The 22,289-nt window shown below is 35.5% G+C and overlaps 1 long non-coding RNA gene across 1 annotated transcript in view; it reads right to left on the bottom strand.

Annotated features, from left to right (window-relative positions):
• The window catches only part of LOC135201338 (uncharacterized), a 226,237-nt gene that overhangs the window by 87,860 nt on the left and 116,088 nt on the right, over positions 1-22,289 (bottom strand). Inside the window, exon 2 of the long non-coding RNA XR_010311506.1 lies at positions 882-939. This is a non-coding gene — a long non-coding RNA (uncharacterized LOC135201338). The remainder of the gene's footprint in view (positions 1-881; positions 940-22,289) is intronic.

The following is a 22,289-nucleotide window of genomic DNA, read 5'->3' as shown; positions in this document are numbered from 1 at the left end:
TCACATTTCTGTGATTCATATCATATATCGAGCTACAATGTCCTTTAATATCTAACACGGCTACCGGGGTCGAGGTGGGTGATAGTGTCTCCAAAAACCAACGAATTACCTGAGCGCGAAAGGTATTTGAGGGTGAGAGGCGACATGAACTTTTAGCCTCTTGCGGTGGTGTAGTAGGTAAAAGCTTCACTGACGTTCCTGGATTTGAAAGGCTCCATGGGTTCGTGCCCGGGTCCAGGCAAGTCTATTATCGAGAAAAAATTCCCCCTTGGTTAAGCATATATGAAAATATATTAATTACGGGGTAGAGGGAATTAGATATTAAAGGACATTGTAGCTCGATATATATATATATATATATATATATATATATATATATATATATATATATATATATATATATATATATATACACATGCAGAAGCTAGCTACAATGTCGCACATCTAAGTAAATGGGGATATAATCCACAATGATGTACAATCCTTATGTAGTTATATTAAAATATACATTTCGTGTACATTAAGTTAAAAGCTCTCGATCAACAGCTGTGGTCTCGTCCACAAGAAAAAAAAAAAACCAGAATGATCGAAAGCTTTAATTTGCTGTACATGAAATATATATTTTATATAACTACATAAGGATTTTACATCATTATGGATTGCATCCCCATATATAATAATATATATATATATATATATATATATATATATATATAATATAATAGGATATATATATATTAATGTGTGTGTGTGTGTGTTGGTGTGTGTGTATGTATATAAATTCTTCATTATTTCTATATCCATGGGCACTGAAGATAACGCATTCTATGACATAAAAAAATAATAATAATATTTCCATAATTAAGTGCTATATTACTTACCTTGATGTGCTTTGAACCAGCATAGGAGGACCACTCACACTGCGACCAAAACAGATGTCTGTAAGACAAGATAAAATAGTTGTACAAAACTGCCGGCAATACGAAAGATTAAACTTGCATAAAAACAAACGATAGCAGCGATCTAGGAATCAAGTAAAACTTAAATTCAGTCTTACTCCCCACAAAAGCAAATAAAAAATGTTTTTATACTCAAAGACAGCTGCCGACTGAGGAGGATTCAACTCATGGTTAAAGAACTTTGGTATTACTTAAAAACATACTATCCATTTTTTCATTAACATACACACACACACACACACACAAACACACATGATATTCATATGGAAACAGCTTCTCTAACGAAGTAAAAAAGATAAACCACATAATACCGTAAAAATATTGAGGAATAACTCGTTGTTTATGACACAATGGAAGAACTATGTATTAATATACAATAAGCAAATATATCAGCATGGAAGTATGAACTGTAGATAAAACGTATGAATGCGTAGACTATAGGTTTACGAAGCTGTTTTTGATGGTATTAATGAACAATACCCAATTTTAAATCAGTCTGAGATACAAATCGAGACTGTAACACTGCATCTCCCCACAGGCAACAGAACTCATTTATCCTCTCTCTCTCTCTCTCACTTCCGGCACCTTCCAGAAGCCGATGAAGACGGTCCCTTTGCCTGAACGCAGGCGAGCCGAACTCTAGACCGCTAAACTGTCTAATTACTGGTGTTGACCCAGGCTAACGATCCAGCCACCAGCTTTCACACCTGGACCCGGCAATTAGCCCGCGCCGCTCTGCCCAAATACTCCGTAATTACAACTCTTAAAGACGCCCCGAGAATGAACTTTTACTGGAACACAAAAATTCCTTGGAATCTCATTTACACCAGCACTGCCTATTATATTTTCTTTTGCGGGTGGGGGGAAGAGCGGCAGATTCCATCCTCTCTCTCTCTCTCTCTCTCTCTCTCTCTCTCTCTCTCTCTCTCTCTCTCTCCTACACACACACAAAACCTCTCTTTCTGGCGTACCCGAACTTGGGAATGAACAAATAAGCAGATGAGTATCAACAATTATTTTATAAAGGTTCCAGAGAGTATTGCTTTAATGAAACTATTGTGTTTTTTTCAATATAGAAGTAACAAAAGCACAAGAAAAGAAAAGTTGCATGAGTTTCCCTGTTCACTAATGTAGTATACATACTTCTTATTTCTTGATAGTATTTTAAGAAAATAAGTCAAACGAAAATTATACGTAAAAACTTGAGCAAAACTAGTATTTTTTTTTTTTTTTTTTTTTTTTTGCCCAATACTCTTCTATAGAAACTGACTATTTTTTTCTTCTTGAGATACGAAAAACATTTTGGAAAAAAATAGCACACCTTTAGAATCCAACATTCAACTTAATAAAAACTGATTAAACCTTTTGATGAAAAATCTTCAAAATGAGACGAGTAAGGAAAAATTATGAATTATCAGCACCATTTGAAAAGTCAGACTAAAGCACTGGCCAAAAATTTCTATATATAAAATAATCAAGAAATATCATGACACTTGAGAGGCGCTTAATTAAAAAGTTGTCATAACCTTGGACATAATATACAAATCAAAATAGCAGTAAATTCTCCACATATCTTGAATCAAATAAAACCCACGAATGGACGATAAGGAAATGAGGCAATGCGACGTACCTTTATATTTCAACTAATTTTTTTTTAACAATCCTTCTCATCCTTGTGGTATTTCTCCTTTAACCGGATAGTTTTTTTTTTTTTTAACAGGATCAAATATTTAATATCAGGAAAGGAAATGAAATTGGAGGAATTTGGGGATAACGAAAAAATAAAAAATAAAATATAAAAAAAATAATAAAGAAAATACATGACCAGGACGTAAACTTGGAGGCGTAATGACACGTGCACTGTACTACGCATGCGCAAGTAGGCGAATACTTGGAGTTGGTTGGAATGAAGCGCTAAGAAAGGTATGCATTTACCCCCTTCCGTAAAAATGAACTTACTTGAATTTACTCTTCTACTCATAAGAGAGAGAGAGAGAGAGAGAGAGAGAGAGAGAGAGAGAGAGAGAGAGAGAGAGAGAGAGAACCATTCACCTATTGACAGCTAGCTTCAATAAAGAAAAAAATCAATACATTTACTCAATCAGAAAATTCCACAAGATACACATCACCGAACTATGTCCTCTTCTCCCTAAAACTTCAATCAAACAAAGTTTCAAAATCCATCAAACGATGTGCAACACAGGAAATCCTGGCCTCGTCTTCTTTAAACCCACTTTTTTTTTTTTACCGAGTTAATTGAACGTTATTATAAAGATAAGGAACTAGGAAATAGCTCACTATATTGTTCATGCAATCTTAAATCACAGCATCATGCCCCCTTGGTCACGTGGTATGTCCGACGCTACGAAAGACGGTAATTATGACTAAAGATAATTCATAAGGATAAAAATAAGTATTAATATACTATAAAATACGGTGATTGTCACAGATGATAATTCATACGGATAAAAGAATCAATATACAAGAACATGGAAAATATTGCAACAAGAATATTAGTGATAATATCTAATCCAATCACAATATTCTTAAATGCGTGCAAATATTTTTCTCTGTAAAACTCTTATTATCTTTCGTAAGGAATGAAACATACGCTATTTCTAACTGTATATATTTACTTAAGCAAAAGGATGCACCCCCAAAAAATCATCAAACAGACAACGGCTTTATAGATATAAAGATGAATGAAAAGGTAGTAAGACAAAACAAAATAAAAATTAAGAACCCTCAGATATGGACAGGATAACGATAATATACGAAGAGAACAAATAAACATAAAGAAAAGTGGAAATCTAGTTATATAAATGAAAAAGCAATTACACAAGCGTCTTCACAGAGAGGTAGTATATAAATAAGAAAGCGCTTACATAGATACACAATATAAAAAGTAAATACCACAGATGGTGACCCATTAATAATATACGAAAAGACTAAACAAATAATAAATAGAAAAATAAAATAAATAATAAAAATCCCGCGAGAAATCGAAAGTCATCCACGGCCCTTACCGATATAGAAGGCAATCCTACCAAATCAAGCAGAACACATACTTGCTTGCTGGCAAGCACGACCCGCCCCAAGCGACGTATGAGAAGGATATAAATTATCTGTCGGCTACGATACCCTCTGCTGTTTTTTTTTTTTTTTTTTTTTTTTTTTTTTTTTTACTTGAAAGGTAAACTTGAAGCATATCCGGCCGTCAAGACAATATGTTACAGCAAGGGAGTATCAATAAAGAAGGTATTTTTACTTTTGATTTTTTTTTAACAAGTGAGATATGAGATTCAGTGATGCTTATGAGAATTTTAGGTTCTCACTAAATCTTAAATAATAAAAGAGTGTGATCCTAGAAAAGGCGCACATAGTAAGAAAAGTGATGGACTTCTAAGGAGGCAGGATGCAACCCGGAACCCCACACTATAAAGACCACCCAGTCGAATTGGAGGGCTGTGATACAAAAAAAAAAAAAATAATAATAATCAAACTGACAGCCACTAAACATTTATAAGAATGTAGTAGAAAGATAGGATTAAGTTTATGAGGATTTTAGCTCCTTACTAAAACTACTTTTAATAATAATAATAATAATAATAATAATAATAAAACTGACAGCCACTAAACATTTATAAGAATGTAGTAGTAAGATAGGATCAATTTTATGAGGATTTTAGTGTGTGTGTGTGTGTGTATACATATGGCTATAGAAGCTTAAGCTCGTAAAATTCTTCGCGTTTGGAAGGTCACCGACAATTTGTTGTAAGCAGCACAGTAAAGTTTCAGTGAATGATTTTCCTTTTCAGATAAAGAACAAATAACCAATTGTGTCAATATGAGGCTTTTCCCTTTTAGTGCAATCATTTATTCTTCAATCTTTTTGTTCACATGGTGTTCTCTGTTCTCTGGAAATACAGGGCCATGCAGGAAGTAAAACAGCGGAATGCAAGATCTTTTGCTTATACTTAGGATCTCATTGCTTGAACTACCTTAGTGCGAGGGCAAAAGATCTTGCACAAGATCCTTTGATTATACCCAGGCATCCCAAGCAAAGGAGTTTGCTTGAACTGCCTTAGTGGAAGGGCTAAATATCTTGCACAAGATCCTTTGATTATACCCAGGCATCCCAAGCAAAGGAGTTTGTTTGAACTGCCTTAGTGCAAGGGCTAAAGATCTTGTCCTCGTGGGCATATACCGTTCGTATTTTATATCATGTTTTAATTCCCTTGACAGATGTTACAGATGTTGTACGTGAATCACATGAATGACAACAGATTGAGAAAGACATTTCAAAGAAACAGCAAAAAAAATAAATAAATAAATAAAGCGCGTGAACGCGCCATTTTCACAGCTAGGGAGAGACGTTCATAAAACTGATAACACAATCGCTAAACAACTACCAAAGGGAACACAAAAGAAAAGAAAAAAAAAGAAACCTGTTTGAGAAACCACACGCGCTTCCTCGACCTTCTTTTGTCAACTCAAGAGCCAGCGGCCATCTTTGAGAATAGAGCCAGTTTAGACTTTATTGTTTTCACCTGATGGGGAACCGGGTGCCTTTGGTCTCGCTAGAGGGGGGTCGCTATTATTTCATTTACGAACGGCCTTTTTTTTTATCACTGAATGTTAACTAACATTTGGATAAAGGGTCACAAGGAGGGATGATTGTAAAAAAAATAAACAAGTGAGTTCTTGTTATTGGGTAATAGGACTGACGTTCCAGCATCGCCTGGAATTCTCATTCACACAGTCGCAATTTCTTCATCAGATCTCACCGTGGGCATTCTCCATTGTGGGACGCTGATAACGATATTTCTCAAGGAGAAAATAATCTCCTGGGATTGGCCATAAATTCCTCTTAGGGTTTCTGGTATCCATCAACAAAGAGAGAGAGAAAAAAATACATAGAAAGAGGAGGAGGAGGAGGAGGAGGAGGAGGAGGAGGAGGAGACCATTGTCACCATGGTTGTCTTATGGCTGTCTCTGTCATTGTTATTCTTTGATCTCTCAAGAGTGGTCCCGAGTCCATCCGCCTTTGTCTTTGGGGAGTCCCTTTTTCTTTCCTCCATTGTCTCCGTGAGTGTGAGGGAAAGAGCTCTCTCCTCTATGGGCATCGCCTCCTCCGGGGTTCTTTTGTACAGCCAAGATTTAATGATGCGAGAGCCGAGCACAGCGAACCTCTTCGGTTCCCGATCGAATTCGATCTGGTTGGTACAGACGGGGAGGAGGAGGAGGAGGAGGAGGAGGAGGAGGAGGAGGAGGAGGAGGAGGAGGAGGAGGAGGCTCCTCATGGCCACGGAGGTCTGTCTGACCGTCTGCAGCAGGTCTTCTTCTTCTTGTAATTCTCAACTTCATTGTTCCTCAGAGGAGCTGACGCGGCTCTCTGTGGTCTTCTTATTGTCGTCCTTTTCACATGCTCCTAAAAGACTTAAAACCAACTCCAGTTCATTATTTTTTCCTCTCCTGTTATTCTCAAGTTTTTTTTCCTTTTTTTCTTTTTCTTTGAGTGACTCGAACGAAGTCACTTCGAAAGCGATATGTGGCTTTCTTTGTATGAGGGCGAAGAAAAGGCCTGTATGAACTGCCTGTGGTTCTCTCCTTGTTTCTCACACCCCGTCGCGTGGGAAAATTACCTTTAAAGAAATTGCATCTCCCTAATGAGGCTAAATCTATATGTAATAATCGAGGAGGTTCCAAGCAAAATAGTTAGAAATATATACTATATATATCTATTTTTACTTATACCTCCAATAAAATGGGTAACCCATTGCCCTCGTCTGAGGAAGAGAAAGGACAAGGAAGAGAAGGGGCAGAAAAAAGAAGAGGAGAGGAGAAAGAAAAGAGTTGGACTTGGTGTGCATAAGAAAACGAAAGGGTAAGATAAAATAGTTGGCCAATGAAGGCTAATGATGGGGAAAGGAGAAAAAGTAGGACATATGTAAACAAAGACAGTGTGACACTTGATAGAAACAAGAACAAAGAACGAACTGCGTTTGAATGGCTCATGAACTAGAGATGGCAAAAAAAAAGTAATTTTCATGACAATTACATTAAAGAGAAGGGAAAATTAATATTGACAAAAATAAAAACAAAGGAAACAGGAAAAAAGAAAAGACAGAGTGGGACTTGGCAGAAAGAAGAACAAGAAAGGTTAATAGGATAGTTGAACCTGATGGAAACATGACGTGACGAAAAGATTAATCCATTTTTATAAATTATTATACTTATTTAGACTCACTAAGGCTCCGAAGAAAAATCAAGAGCATTTCCAGTTAAAAGAATCATTTGGCAAAACCAGTGTCAAGAACATTACGTACACAGAATTGAATAATAAGAATAACAACTTAGCCCTCAATGGAAGAGTACAAATACGGTTCTATAAAAAAAAAAAAACTCAAAAGTCCTATAATAGGTATTCAACACCTGACATGTACGTATACTTTCTTCCTATAGATTGTGGTGGATACAAAAACCATACGCTTGCCCAAAGTCTGTAAAAGGTACCAAACAAAAATGGACAATAAAAGTAACCAGCCTACACAGCTCAAGCACCGTGTATCAATACTCGAAGGAAAAACGGCTGATTTTATTACAGGGACCTGAGGCCCTAAAGATTGTTTGTTTTGAAAAGTAATAAAGTCAAGAGTTTTGACCAAACGCTAATTTTCATATGAAGAGGATTTCGTGGGTAAAACCCTAAAAGATCTTTTTTTATTTTTTTATTTTCCCAGGTCAATAAAACAATAAGAAATGTTTATAGAGAGAACCTCAAGAGCAATAGTTTGCGGTTTTTGTTCGCTCTGAAAAATATGATTAATCTCGTGTACATAATACCTGAAAATAGAAGAGATGAGTTGATTCATTTTTTTATATTGTTTCCCAGTGCAAATGTACAAAGTGGAAACTAAAAACACTAATAGTCGCATTTCTCAAAATCTGGATGTAAAACCTTCGTTACAACGCAGTATTTTAAGAACAAAATACTGCTTCTATACATGGCCACTTTGCTTAGACGATTTCTTTCTGATTTTACTCTGTTTTTAAAAATGAAGAGTTTTCTGTTTTATATAGCACAGCTAATTTCCTATTCTACCAGCTCACTGCATGAATTTTGTTTTCATTAAGTCTTAAGTATTTTCAAACGTCTCAAAACGAGGGCTTGCTTGTTGATGATTGTTTGTTTGTATGGTGTCTTTACGTTGCATGGAACCAGTGGTTGTTCAGCAACGGGACCAACGGCTTTACGTGACTTCCGAACCACGTCGAGAACTTCCACCACCAGAAATGCACATCTCTCACACCTCAATGGAATGCCCAAGAATCGAATTCGTGGCCACCGAGGTGGCAGGCCAAGACCATACTGATCACGCCACTGGGGCGCTACTTTTTGATGATTTTGCAGTGAATGTGAGACTCACTTGAGGTTCTATTCCTCAAATCCTTAGCCATCCTGAGATGTGAAACTCACTGTGATAATCTTCCGGAGAGATAGTGAACTACGATGCTCTAATTTGAAACCACTAACAACTATTTTTAAAATATAATTCCCCTTTAACGCCGAGAATCCTGAGCTCAGGATTACAATACACAAGTGAACTGTCTCTCTCCAAGTTTTTTCTCTTTTAATAATCTTAGAAATTACATTTTACATTTATTAACAGGATTATTTTATGACGAAACATCAGAATCTTCATGTTCCTATGTTCCTGCAATATATGAGTTTAAATTTCTTTAAGAATCAACAGTACACAGAGAATTTACGAATTCCTTGTGGTTTATTACAGATATATAAATGATTTGATTTGATTTGATTTGATTTATATAGATTTTTGGCATTATGCCAAGCATTGGGGCAACTAAGGCCATTCAGTACTATGAAACAATTGTTAGGAAAGGGTGGACAGTAAGATGGAAGAAAGAGATTATGAACGGAGGTACAGTAAAAGGAGTGAAAGTAGTTGCAGCTAGGGGCCGAAGGGACACTGCAAAGAACCTTAAGTAATGCCTACATTGCATCGAATGAGGTGCACTGACGGCACTATATATATACCACACTACGGGGAAATATATAAATGATGATCGGCCATTACACTGTTGCTATGACAAATGCAAAACTGCTAATTCTCCATATTCATTCAGTGCAATTCCTGTTCAAAACCATATATTAATTACTTCTTGTAGCTAAGCTCAACACAGCGGCAATGTCCGTAACTGTTGTGATATTACCTTCGCCTTGTTCCAGCACGGGGCCTTCCTGCTGCTTAGTAACATCATCCTAATCCTTCTGGGTTTGCATGAGCAAAATCCTTATCGTACCGAATGGTGGCAAAGGGAGACGTCCATTATGTTGGGATTTCCTCCCATTTTCTGTTGTATACTTATCATCCCATTTTCTGTTGTAATTATCATATCGAAAAATCTAGTCAATATTACAGTTTAAATAATATTCAGCGTTATCTTACCTGGAAGGTGCTCAATACAGAATTGTGAGTAGATTACTCACCTGTACAAAATGGAAACTGCATATTGCATGCATCGATTTTGATATGGATTTACGTACGCGTAATATTAGTCCACTGTCATACTGTTATATTATAGCGTTATAAGTACGCATAATTACATATACATTGCAAATAACATCTCAATGCACTGTGCTCTACATCCAAACATAACGAATGCAATGCGCTAATCAATCACTTTAATAAGACGTTTGAAACAACTGTAATCTCAGTTCATTTACTGAAATATTAAACACGAGCATTTATTCTGCCTCTCACAAAGCTTCATTATTCACGGATTAAAAAACAATAATAAATGTCATTAATGAGTGCTTTCGATACAAACAGAAGAATGCGTGTCGGTGCATTTTTCATCATACGCAAACTGAATGGCCGACATGTCGGGTCAAATTACCTTTGCTTGGGCACTATTCCTCCGATCACTAAAAGAAATGCGATCAATAATCATTAAGTGCTTAAGATTGGATATCAATAATCAAACAACATTAAACTGGTGAGCTAATCATACTATAACTTGTTCAATTGTGGGCAAGTCTTGACCTGCGTATATGTCCTTCCAAATCTCGCGAGTGGAAAGAAATTATCAATAATGATAATAATGCTGTAAACGGGTTCGTATCCATATACAATTTGAACTGGTCAGGTGCATCATCCTTAAACATACCCTTTCCGAGTTACTGAAATTTGTTGAAAACCAAAGTTGCATTTCACGAAACCTTATCTCTAATTCAAGAGATTTTTCGGCTGGTTTGTATCATACAAAGTATTATTCCTTTTTTCTTATATAACAAACCGACTTTTAGTCTTGTGGGAACGCAATGGGTTACAAAAAGGCCAAAAAATCCAACAAAACGAGAAAGGCAGCAGTAAATAATTTGGGGTTACCTGGCGTCGTGAAGTAACGGGAGCAACTGAGAGGAAGATAACGAAGGAAAGTAACCGTGGATTCTGCAAACAACAAAGTTCATCAGTAATAAATAAAAGTCAAATTAAATAAACAAATAATTAAAATCAAATGCATAACCTACAAGTCTTCCCGAAACTAAAAATTGTCTGTAAAATGTATTAACTGAGCACAATAAATGTCTTCCACAAGACTAGCAATATTTAAGGTCCTGTGGATAGGAGATTCAACAATAGAATACCATGGGACATGTAAGTATTCTTCTTCTTCTTTCCCACCGTTATCAATACATTAAAAGGTCGGTTGCCTGATGCGCCTTCTCCTCCACTGCCTTCTATCAAAGGCATCATCCTCCACCAAACCCCTTCTCTCCATATCTTCCTTCAGTTTAACTCGATATCTAATTCTCTGTCTTCCTCACGATCTTCTTCCTCTAACAGGTTCCTCCCAGGCCCTCTTCACTCCCTCCTCGTCATCCACCCTCAACACGTGCCCATACCATCTCAAATCGTGACTCTTATCACCTCTGTAATCTTTACTAAGCCTGCTCTTCTTCTTATTCTATCATTTTCCAATCTCTCAAGCATAATCCACCCAGCATTCTCATCTCTGTTCTCTCAAGCTTTACTTCCTCTTTTTTTTCTTATAGCCCATGTTTCCGATCCATACATTAACAATGGTCTTATCACTGTGCTATAGATCTTGACTTTTAGCTTGATTGGTATTTTCTTATTACACTACTCCAACTACCTCCCTCCACTTCCCCCATGCAGCTTTTATCCTACTGTCAACATCAGCCTCACATCCTCCCTCTTGACTTAAAGTAGATCCCAAGTGTTTAAACTTTTCTGCCGCTTTTATAATCAAGCCTCTCCTTTCTTGTATTACTATTCTGTTTCAAACTTCCCTATTGCTCACCCCTCTCTTATAAAGACTCCTGCCACTCTCCAACCCTTCTCTGTAGGTCCTCATTTTCAGCAGTAATCACCAGATCATTAGGGTACAACAACTCCCTAAACTTTTCTTGAACTACAGTTAATCTAAACACTTATTGACATAACAATAAAATAAAATGATTAAAAAGATATAAGGCAAAATTAGAGAAAAAAACATTAAACCCCTTTCTTCCCTAAACCTAATTTTTTCTTTTAAACAGACAAAGACAGGCGACTTAATATGATGATAATAAAGATATAAGGCAAATTGAACAAAAAAAATTATAACTCTTTATTTCCCAGAACCTAATTTTTTATATACTATATAGACAAAGACATACGACGTAAGCAGTTCTCAATATCACGAAAAACACCTCGGCATAAATCACACCTCCAATTTTTTTTTCTTTTTTTTTTAAAGAATGCGAATTCTCACCCGACGCTAATTTCAGTGCAAACACTACTGTAATTATTTTGATAGCCGCTGGTGAAACTCTACTTAAGCCCTCATTTCCCGACAGGTGATTTATGGGAATTTATGACGATATATGACCCAGTCTGGTGGGAGAGGGGACGAGGAGGAGGAGGGTGTGGAGGGCGGGAGGGAAACGGGATGGGGGGGTTGGGGGGGGGGGGGGGGGTGCGGGGGGGCGGTATTATTGTATCCTGTATCGGTAAATACATGCGATCATAATTCAAGGCGCGTTTAATGGCCGGACATTCCGACTCTGTGCATATATTTGTTTCAGCCACTAAAAGTACGGCAAATGGAGCTGTAATGAGATACGTCCCTGGGTTATTAAACATGAATTCAGTTTAATCGTCGTCAAATATAAGACAGAGGTGGATAATATTAGGGTTATTATTATTAAGGAAGCTTTTTTTAATGATATATGCATACTTTGCTTTAAAAAATAATTATGTCATAAACTGCAAAGAAAAAATAATAACAATAACAAAACGATGGAAAACCTGCTTGAGATTCGGGAGTTGATAACACACTGATTACAAAATGCAGAATGGACCACTGCTCATGAAAAAAAAATCTTGGTGAATAATTTACACAGGCATTTCAAAGAAATTTTTACCAAATGCATTTACGAAATTTACGGTAAGCAGGACATCACAAAAGACCACCATCACACGAATGTGTAAAAACAAACCCGAAGTTGTGATCACAACTTGAAAGCGTAATATAATCGCTACGTGGGGGCATCCGTCATTCTTAAAATTATTTAGCAGTTTATGAAATATTCATAAGAAAAAAAATCGTAAAATATTTTTAAATGAACAACGAATCAACCAAGAATAAAATGAGACGCACGAAAACATCAGGCGCTTGGTATCACCGCACTTGAATCACAAAAAGAAACTCATTTGCTGCTTAGAGGATTAAAAACGGATAGACATCGAATCAAGCAGAGGGGGCGGAGCTCCTCGGAAAGAGAGAAGAGAGCTCAGGTCAGACCAGGTCGCAGCAGCAGCGACACCCGGCCCCCGGGGAGAAAATCTGCTTGACGCGGATCACTGCTAATCCATCCCTAATGAGCACCGGGTCCCGCCCACTTTTCAATTAAAAGCAGAAACTCCGACGAGAACTATCGAAGGCTTTCGGGAACATTTTTAACCTCCTCGAGGCATACCCAGGGAGGCTCGCTTACCCCTCCGAGGTCTTCAAGTTTGGGAGGGTAATACAAATCGGATTTAAAAAAGTCGTTTACGAATTCACACCTTTCCCTCTCTAAGCCGGAATTCTGATTTTAAGGACTCCTTGTCGGCCAATTATAATCAGACGACAGGTTGGTCCTTAAGGATAAATAATGACTGGAGGTATAATAGCATGACAGGGTTTTTCCAAATGCAAAGAGTTTTAAGAGTTTTAACCTACACCATTTTCATTTGATGGTAAGCCATTTTGACAATGGAGCTTCAATCCATATTAATATTCGGTGATAAAAACATCATCCACAGCAACTATTAATACTACTGCTGCTGCTGATACTACTACTACAACAACTACTACTACTACTACTGCTGCTGCTAAAAATATTATTATTATTATTTAGAAAGAAGGCCTTCTCTGAGGGCAGTAGCACTGAATATTATAGCTGTCTCAACGGCATTTAATTTATATAGACAATAAGAAGTACTGAAAAGATTCTATATAAATTAAATGCAGTTGAAACAGCTATTGTGTTATGATCATTATTATTATCATTATTCCTCGGCATTTATAATTATAAACATATTAAACTTTATGTTGCAAAGCCATACTGATCCAACACGAGAGAGAGAGAGAGAGAGAGAGAGAGAGAGAGAGAGAGAGAGAGAGAGAGAGAGAGTTTACACACAAAGACTCAAAACAGCCACCGGCAAACGACATTACAAGTAGTATACTGTCCTCGAAAACGGACAATCGCCTCGATAAATAAGCAGAAGCCTTCAGATAAACAATTCTCAGCAGAGTCGTTAAGGATCTCCTCTCCTTGGTCGACACGCGTCCCGGGAGGTCACACCATCCCAAAACCATCACGGGGCACAAAGGAGGACCCTTGAGAACTCATACTCCTAAACCCTGAGGTTTAGAGAGAGAGAGAGAGAGAGAGAGAGAGAGAGAGGAACAGTGCAGTTTCGTTTAGTTCATACAGACAAATTTTCTTTAAGTTTTTTCATTTTTGAACATATATCCTGATTCATAAGGACACTGAGTAATGATTTTTTATAGTTTGTTGTTATTTACTCACAGCGAGAGAGAGAGAGAGAGAGAGAGAGAGAGAGAGAGAGAGAGAGAGAGAGAGAGAGAGAGAGAGAGAGGAACTGTGCAGTTTCGTTTTATTCATACAGAAAGATTTTCTGTCTCTTTGAACATGTATGCTAATTAACAAGTAGGATGTTAGTAATAATTTTTTTTAGTTTTTTTTTTGTTTCTTGTAATTTTCTCAACATCAGAGAGAGAGAGAGAGAGATCAAAGTCAAAGTCAAAGTCAAAAACCTTTATTCCATTATAAAATGGTTATTCTGCTACATTACAATATAAATTATTTACATAAAATTCACAATAATTGGATTGTAAAATTCTAGGATATATATACATTCAAGTAAAATTTAAGAAGTATTGCTTAAGTTTCCTTTTGAATAACTCAGAACTAACATCTATACATTTCTTAATTCCAGAGGTAGTTTATTCCAGCAAGCTGGGCCCCTTATTGCCATCGAGCGTGAACCCAAATCTGTTCGATAGCTGTCTACATATAGATTTTCATTCTGTCTTGTTAATGCATTCCTACAATTACCAACTGTAGGAAATGGTATAGCCAGTTGGGATATTCTTCTCAAACTTTTAAAAACAAAAACACAAATAGTACTATACACTTTTCTTTTAATTTTATCCACTTTAATTGCTGGAGGGTTGGGGTGATGTGATCGTGTTTTTTCACCCCAATAACGGCTACTCTACCTGCAAAGTTTTGGATTTTTTTGAGCTAGCTTTTTCCATGTGCATATCATTTGTTACTCCCCATATCTTAATACAGTAGTTTTATTACACTCAGGACCAGGCTTTCCACAATCAAGGCCTCGAGTAGTATCATCAAAGTTAATCTTTTACTCTACTTAGATACATTAGATGTGCCACTGACTTTTCTACTCAGCTCGTCAATGTGAGTACTGAATGTCATATACCTGTCCATGTGTAGACCTAGATTTTTCACATGCTGACTTATCTTTACGTTTATCCCCATCGCATTTTATTACAATGTCATCTGGAATTTTGCTAATAATACTGTGAGCTACCCACAAACATGCACTGCGTTTTGGTGGCATTTAATAATAGCCCTTTCCTTAGAAAATATTTCTTAATTTTGAGCAATATTAGTTCAGTCCTTTTAATCAAGGCATCTAGATTTTCTAATTGATCAGCCAAAAGAACTTGGGTGTCATCAGCATATTGAATTAGCAGGCAGTTTTCTATGTATTTAATCATATCATTAACGTAGATTAAAAAAAGAATTGGGCCTAGGACAGATCCCTGTGGGACCCCAAATTCAACCTTTTCAATACAAGAATTTACGTCTCCTAATCTAACTACCTGACTCCTATCTCCCACGTAATCTCGAAACCAAAAAGTATCAATGTGATGTTCCTTAAGAAGATTTACACATTTCATCATGGTTTAACACATCGAATGCCTTTGATAGGTCGCATTAAAATTAATATGGAAACTTTTTTTCTATCAATATTTTTATAAATTTCATCTGTTAATTTCATCAAAGCTGTTTCTGTTGATAAACCTTTACGGAATCCATGTTGAGTGTTAGAAATCAAATTATTTTTTTGTTTCTAGATGTTCCATTAACTGATTACACACAATCTTTTCCATTACCTTCGATAACACCGGAAGGACAGAAACAGGTCTGTAATACCAGGGTCGTCCTTGTCTCCTTCCTTGTGAAGAGGGTTTACGAGGGGTTGTTTCCAAATAGAAGGGTATTTCCCAGTTACAATCGATGTATTTATAATAACTGTGATATATAATGCAATAACTATAAGGGAATCTTTTAGAAAGCTGGTAGGAATACCATCCGTCCCGTAAGCATTACTATTATTCAAGCTCTTAACTGTTAATATTATTGTTTCTACTGTAAATGGTTGAGTCTAAACAATCCTTATATTATTACCAATATTAGTTTGAGTGGTTCTATCATCTTCATTTTCGTACTTTTGTAGCATTTCCTGCGTTTTACCATAAGTTATTTTTCCTACATTAGCAAAGTATTGGTTAAATTGATCTGCTCTAGCTTTTGGGTTGTCGTATTCAATCTTTTTATTTGATTTAGTAGATACAATATTATTCATAATTTTCCATGTTTCTTTACGAGATTTACTTTTCTTGATCTTGTCTTTGTTATAATAAGCTTTGGCAGTACGCATCTTAGAAAGAGAGAGAGAGAGGAACTGTGCAGTTTCGTTTTATTCATACAGAAAGATTTTCTGTCTCTTTGAACATGTATGCTAATTAACAAGTAGGATGTTAGTAATGATTTTTTTTAGTTTCTTGTAATTTTCTCAACATCAGAGAGAGAGAGAGAGAGAGAGAGAGAGAGAGAGAGAGGAGAGAGAGAGAGACGAGAGAGAGAGTCAAAGTCAAAGTCAAAGTCAAAAACCTTTATTACCATTATAAAATGGTATTCTGCTAACATTACAATATAAATTATTTACATAAAATTCACAATAATTGGATTGTAAAATTCTAGGATATATATACATTCAAGTAAAATTTAAGAAGTATTGCTTAAGTTTCCTTTTGAATAAATCAGAACTAACATCTATACATTTTCTTAATTCCAGAGGTAGTTTATTCCAGCAAGCTGGGCCCCTTATTGCCATCGAGCGTGAACCCAAATCTGTTTCGATAGCTGTCTACATATAGATTTTCATTCGTCTTGTTAATTGCATTCCTACAATTACCAACTGTAGGAAATGTGTATAACCAGTTGGGATATTCTTTTCTCAAACTTTTAAAAACAAAAACACAAACATCGTACATACACTTTTCTTTTAATTTTATCCACTTTAATTGCTGGAGGGTTGGGCTGATGTGATGTGTTTTTTTCACCCCAATAACGGCTACTCTACCTGCAAAGTTTTGGATTTTTTGAGCTTTTTCCATGTGTATATCATTAGTTAACCCCCATATCTTAATACAGTAGAGAGAGAGAGAGAGAGAGAGAGAGAGAGAGAGAGAGAGAGAGAGAGAGAGAGCAGTGTCGTTCAATGTTTACAGAAATGTTCTGTAAATTTTTGAAATGCCCCCTGATTCTTGTTTTCATTTTCTTTTTTGTTTGTTGTGATTTTTTCAACTCCAGAGAGAGAGAGAGAGAGAGACTACCGGTCGATCCACCTGAACTGGGCCCAGACGCCGGGCGGCGGGATTATAATCCTTAAGGAAAACAGGCCAATAATTCCTATAAAAGGAGGCGGAGCTGCTGTGATGCTCTCCGGGACCCTTCGAGATCTGCGCTTCAGGTGGTGTTAGGTTTAATTAGCTCCAGGTTTCGACCGGAAACTCCTCCTCTGGGACGCGCAGAAGATCAAGAGACCGTGATGGTTTAAGGGTAAGGCTTAATCTAACAATATCGTCAAATAAGACAGGTATTTCTGCCAAGCCCTTTGGAGCTGTATCTATTTAGAATTTGTTTTTGGTTAATGGTGTTTGAAAAATGTATGTTATTCAAATAATCGGGGTGTCACGATACAAGCAATAATACACCATGCTTAATCTCAATAATAAGATGAATATATATATATATATATATATATATATATATATATATATATATATATATATATATATATCTATATATATATATAATATATATATATATATATATATATATATATATATATATATAATCCTTAAATCCACGGTAGAAGGGCGAGTGAAAAACTGGGGACTTGGAACAAGTACTTTCGTAATTTACTCTATATTTTCTATCGTGGATTAAAGGATTTTTCCAAGCACGTGTTCCTTCGTGATACATTAGATCTCTCTCTCTCTCTCTCTCTCTCTCTCTCTCTCTCTCTCTCTCTCTCTCTCTCTCTATATATATATATATATATATATATATATATATATATACATATATACATATATAATATATATAATTATATATATATATATATATATATATATATATAGTATATATGATAAATAACTTGATCACGAAGTATATAAAACGTGATGCTATGTATAAATAAGGTTTTTTGCGACGAAGGAAAAAATGAAAAGCGAGATAGCCAAGTACTTTCGGTCCTGTTCGGACCCTTTACTGAGGCAAACAGCCTCAGGTAAAGGGTCCGAACAGGACCGAAAGTACTTGGCTATCTCGCTTTTTCATTTTTTCCTTCGTGGCAAAAAACCTTTATATATATCTATATATATATATATATATATATATATATATATATATATATATATATATATATTATATATATATATATGTAGAATCTACTGATCATTTTTACCAGATACATATGTACTTGTAATAGCCACAATGCCCTAACTTCTCAAATTCTTTGCTCTGTTTTGGATACGCTTGTCACTACAAAGCCTGGAGATCCACCTTCTAAGAAATATGAAGAAATCATGATGTCCGGTAGCTTGGTCAGGTCGGGAAGGTGACCTCGTCGTGACTATGGTATCGTGAGTTTGTTTCCCGCTACTGGACATCATGATTTCTTCATATTTCTTTGAAGTTGGATCTGAAGGCTTTGTGGTGACTAAGAGTATCCAAAAAATAGCAAAGAGTTTGAGAAGTTAAGAGGCATTGTGGCTTTACAATTACATATATAGTAGTATGTAACTGTCAATAAGAAAATGTCTACGGTTGTATAGCATATAGAACCGTAGATATTTTCTTATTGACGCTTCATAAAAAATGAATAACACATAAATATTATCAACTTTAATAATGTGCGAGGATAACAATAATATCCCATAGGACACAAAATATCTAAGATTGTAAAATAATGGCTTTAACTAACTGCACATCAAGAGACCTGACACTGAGCTACCTCGAGAACAGGGGAATGAAAATTAATTTATACCCAACAAGTGGTCTAAATCATACGTGCATGTATATATCACCACTAAAGTACATAAACATGCTAACACAAAACAAGCTAAGAAAACTGGATTTTAAAATACCGATAATAAACGGTATACATGTGACAGACAATCAACCAAGATTTATGCGAGGTGTTAATAGCTGTTTTCGCGCTCGCAAAATTTATTTTCTTTCTTGATTGGGTGGTAATGACGATCCACGAAAATTATATTTGTTTTACCGCCTTCAATGGACAACATTAATGGAGTTCATTCCTAGGAACTTGACGCTGGAAGCCGAGATAAATGATGGTTTTGGTGTAAGCTAATGCGGTCCATTAGTCAGCTCTCAATCGATTCGAGATTTATAAATTTCAAAGCTTTCGGAATTCGTTTGTTCTCTGGAGACATGAAAATCTCTCTCTCTCTCTCTCTCTCTCTCTCTCTCTCCTCTCTCTCTCTCTCTCTCGTTCCTTGCACTCTCTCCTGTTCAAATAAAACACCAATGATGACAAACATCTTTTCATGGTTCAGATGCATTACTAATTCAAATTACCATAGCTGAGAGAGAGAGAGAGAGAGAGAGAGAGAGAGAGAGAGAGAGAGAGAGAAAAAAATTTTTTTTTTTTCAAATATGATTTTTGCAATAATTTCTACATGCTACACAGCTAAGCAGTAACTTCAGACCTACAATAATCATTTTTTTTTTTTTATTTCAAGTGACGGGCAATCCACATCGTTATTCCAATGGATATAAATTTATGGGGAAGAAGATTAAACGACACCAACTTGCTGGGCAAGATTTCAATGATGGTATTTCCATACGAAAAAGGATTAAAAACAAAATAAGGAGAATTATGGCAAAACTCATGAAAATCAGAAATAAATATGGATAAACAGATCAACAAACAATACGTTCAATACGCACTACTCTAGAAGAAAGGGTCTCAGTTGCATGATCGGTATGGTCTTGTCCTGCCACCTCTGTGGCCGCGGGTTCGATTCACGGGCATTCCATTGAGGTGTTAGAGATGTATATTTCTGGTGACAGAAGTTCACTCTTAGCGTGGTTCGGAAGTCACGTAAAGCCGTTGGTCCCGTTGCTGAATAACCACTGGTTCCATGCAATGTAAAAACACCATACAAACAAACAATACTCTACAAGCATAAAAATTAAGTTAATCTACAATAAACAAGTTAAAGGAAAAGAAAAATTGGTTTTGTAAAGGTATCTTTCCACAACTAAAGACCTGAGGAAACATTTGTTGCATGTTTATGCAACGAACAAGCATCCTCACCATATGATCCTTCTATTGTACTGCTATTATACAAGTTTGTTTGTTTGCTTGTTTGTATGGTATTTTTACGTTGCGTGGAACCAGTGGTTATTCAGCAACGGGCTCAACGGCTTTACGTGACTTCCGAACCACGTCTATCACCAGAAATACATATCTCTCACACCTCAATGGAATGCCCGAGAAACGAACTCGCAGCCACCAATGTGGTATGCCAACACCATCCCGACCACGCCACTGAGGCGCTGCTATTACACAAGGAAACACCATTTTCCATTGTACGTATTTCTTCAAGTACAATATAGAAAAAATATCGTAATACAAATTAATATAAAAGACTTGGCAGTTCAACAGAAATCCTGCTTATGTATGCCCGCATGCACACAAGTATATACATAAAAAGTCAGTTACATACGCAGCTATGAAATGGAAACCATCTGGTTTACGAGAGAGAGAGAGAGAGAGAGAGAGAGAGAGAGAGAGAGAGAGAGAGATGAATTATGTACAATGAAATCAACCGTCACTCATGACAGATGACAAATTTCTAATCACTGTTCATATAAACATTCATTTGAGGTAGTAATTTATAGCCACTTTGCCCTTTGCTGAAAGTAGTGTCAATATTTGGGTTTTTTGTGCCAATAGCCTGTAAATCTCCCCCCATCGTTTCCATTTTTTTTTTTTTTTCATTATTTCGACTGGGGAGCGGGGACCACTTTGAGCTATGGAAAATATTACCCCTTTTGACAGCTGCACGGAAGCAATTAAACACAATGATCTATATCCGTATTTCTTTTCCCCCCCTTTTTTTGTGACTAGGGATGAATGCGACAGACGCCTGGATATAAATCGGATAGCAATACTTTCTGCATGAGAGTAAACAGAAATAACAACTGCTATCAGAGGCATATTTCACTTACTGACGGATAATCATATTTAAAATCGTTCCTTCCTTCAATTCTTAGTTTTCTCAAATGCAAAATTATGAAAAATATCTGCTGCTTCCGAAGGTGATAATATATCACGTCGTAGTCTTTTTAACTTTTGTACGGGATAATATTTCACCAATCCTTTACAAAAGAAGAAATGAAAGGAAAGAAATCCTGTTTTTACAGTTGCTATTTACTCTATTTAAAAATGAATTAGGATTCCAAGAAATTTTACTTGTTAAGCTTACAGCAATTAACTAAAAAAAGAAATACGGAAGTATATCAATAATTAAATAAACATACCGAAAAATGATGAGATATATTACGCATATATTTATAAATACCAGTAAATACACCCACATACGCGTACTTATCTATCTATCGACACACACACACACACATAAACACACACACACATATATATATGTATATATATTATATACATTATATATACATTATATATATATATATATATATGTATATATATACTACATATATATATATATATATATATATATATATATACTATATATAGATATATATATATATATATATATATATATATATATATATATATATAGATATATATATATATATATATATATATATATATATATATATATATATATATATATATATATATATATATATATATATATATATATATATATATATATATATATGTATTATATATATATATATGTGCGTGTGTGTGTGTGTCGATAGATAGATAAGTACGCGTATGTGGGTGTATTTACTGGTATTTATAAATATATGCGTAATATATCTCATCATTTTCCGGTATGTTTATTTAATTATTGATGTACTTCCGTATTTCTTTTGTTAGTTAATTGCTGTAAGCTTAACAAGTAAAATGCCTTGGAAGCCTAATTCATTTTTCTGGTTATACGCTACCTTAGCAACACTTGAATGAATGTTGACCATTAGATAAAAGTTTGTCCCATGTCAAAATAACTTTCATCATGTAAATTTCTGTTGACCCGGTGACACACGTATGGTACAATGGAATTTTAAAACGATAATGTATGGAGCAGTATATAATGAGGGTATATATATATATATATATATATATATATATATATATATATATATATATATATGTATATATATAT

This window comes from Macrobrachium nipponense, chromosome 28 (assembly GCF_015104395.2).
Source record: "Macrobrachium nipponense isolate FS-2020 chromosome 28, ASM1510439v2, whole genome shotgun sequence".
NCBI lineage: Eukaryota > Metazoa > Arthropoda > Malacostraca > Decapoda > Palaemonidae > Macrobrachium > Macrobrachium nipponense.
The sequence above is the reverse complement of the archived record's forward strand: the minus strand, read 5'-3'. Positions and strand labels throughout refer to the sequence as shown.